The following is a 2219-nucleotide window of genomic DNA, read 5'->3' as shown; positions in this document are numbered from 1 at the left end:
GTACTTTCGCCTGTCCCTGATCTGCCTTTTGCCTACCCCTTGGGTTATAATAAATATTAGAGCTCAACCATCTGCCTCCTGTGTCTGCATATGGGTCTCGACTTGTGCCCTTATATTAATATGGTGTTGGTCCCCCCTTTGCTGCTATAACAGCTTCCACTCTTCTTCGAAGGTTTTCCACTAGATGTTTGAAAATTGCTGCAGGGTCTTGCTTCCATTCAGCCACAAGAGCATTAGTGAGGTCTGATGTTGGGCGATTAGGCCTGGTTCGCATTTGGCATTCCAATTCATCCCAAAGGTGTTCAATGGGGTTGAGGTCAGTGCTAAGTTCTTCCATACCGATCTCGGTAAACCCATTCTTTATGGACCTCGCTTTATGCACTGTGTTTTTCAAATCAAATCACATTTTATTGGTCACATACACTTGGTTAGGTGATATTATTGAAAGTGTAGCGAAGTGCTTGTGCTTCTAGTTCTGACAGTGCAACAATATCTAAGAAGTAATTTAACAATTCCACAACAACTACCTAATACACACAAATGTAAGTAAAGAGATGGAATAAGAATATGTAGATATAAATATATGGATGAGCAATGACCGAGCGGCATAGGCAAGATGCAATAGATGGTATAAAAACAGAATATACATATGGGATGAGTAATGCAGGATATGTAAACATCATTATTAAAGCAACATTAATAAAGTGACCAGTGATCCATTTGTTAGATGGGGAAATTATTTCAAGTCTGTATCTAGACAGCAGCCTCTCTGTGTTAGTGATGGCTGTATAACAGTCTGATGGCCTTGAGATAGAAGCTATTGTTCAGTCTCTCGGCCCCAGCTTTGATGCACCTGTACAGATCTCGCCTTCTGGATGATAGCGGAGTGAATAGGCAGTGGATCGGGTGGTTGTTGTCCTTGATGATCTTTTGGACTTCCTGTGAAATTGGGTGCTGTAGGTGTCTTGAAGGCAGGTAGCTTGCCCCCGGTGATGTGTTGTGCAGACCGCACCACCCTCTGGAGAGCCCTGCTGTTGTGGGTGGTGCAGTCACCGTACCAGGCGGTGTTACAGAATGCTCTCAATTGTGCATCTGTAACAGTTTGTGACGGTTTTAGGTGGCAAGCCAAATTTCTTCAGCCTCCTGAGGTTGAAGAGGCGCTGTTAGGCCTTCTTCACCACACTGTCTGTGTGAGTGGACCATTTCAGTTTGTCTGTGATGTGTACGCCGATGAACTTTAAACATTCCATCTTCTCCACTACTGCCCCATCGATGTGGAAAGGGGTGCCCCTCTGGGAAGATCATCTCATTTCTTTTGGGGGGGTGCCCCTCAAGCCTAATGATGAGCTTGGAGGGTACAATGGTGTTGAATGCTGAGCTGTAGTCAATGAACAGCATTCTTACATAGGCATTCCTCTTGTTCAGATGGGATAGGGCAGTGTAGTGGTGATTGCAACTTCTGTGGACCTATTGGGGCGGTAAGGTGACAGGTAAGGTGGAGGTGATATGATCCTTGACTAGTCTCTCAAAGCACTTCATGATTACAGAAGTAGGTGCTACGGGGGGATAGTCATTTAGTTCAGTAACCTTAGCCTTCTTGGGTACAGGATCAATAGTCGCCATCTTGAAGCATGTTGGGACAGCAAACTGGGATAGGGAGAGATTGAATATGTCTGTAAACACATCAGCCAGCTGGTCTGCGCATGCTCTCAGGACGCGGCTAGGGATACCGTCTGGGCCGGCAGCCTTGCGAGGGATAACTAATTTAAATGTCTTACTCACGCCGGCCTTGGAGACGAAGAACACACAGTCCTTGTGAGTAGTCCGCAACGGTGGCACTGTATTTTCCTCAAAGAGGACAGAGAAGGTGTTTAGTTTGTCTGGAAGCAAGACGTCGGTGTCCGTGCTGGTTTTCTTGTTGTAGTCTGTGATTTTCAGTAGACCCAGCCACATACGTCTCGTGTCTGAGCCATTGAATTGCTGTCATGCTGAAACAGGAAAGGGCCTTCCCCAAACTGTTGCCACAAAGGTGGAAGCCCAGAATCGTCTACAATGCAATTGTATGCTGTAGCATTTAGATTTCCCTTCACTGGAACAAAGGGGCCCAGCCCAAACCATTAAAAACAGCCCCAGACCATTATTCTTCCTCCACCAAACTTTAAAGTTGCCACTATGCATTGGGCAGGTAGTATTATCCTGGCATACGCCAAACCTAGATT

Source organism: Oncorhynchus tshawytscha, linkage group LG05, assembly GCF_018296145.1.
Source record: "Oncorhynchus tshawytscha isolate Ot180627B linkage group LG05, Otsh_v2.0, whole genome shotgun sequence".
Taxonomy (NCBI): Eukaryota; Metazoa; Chordata; class Actinopteri; order Salmoniformes; family Salmonidae; genus Oncorhynchus; species Oncorhynchus tshawytscha.
Note: the sequence above shows the minus strand (reverse complement) of the source record.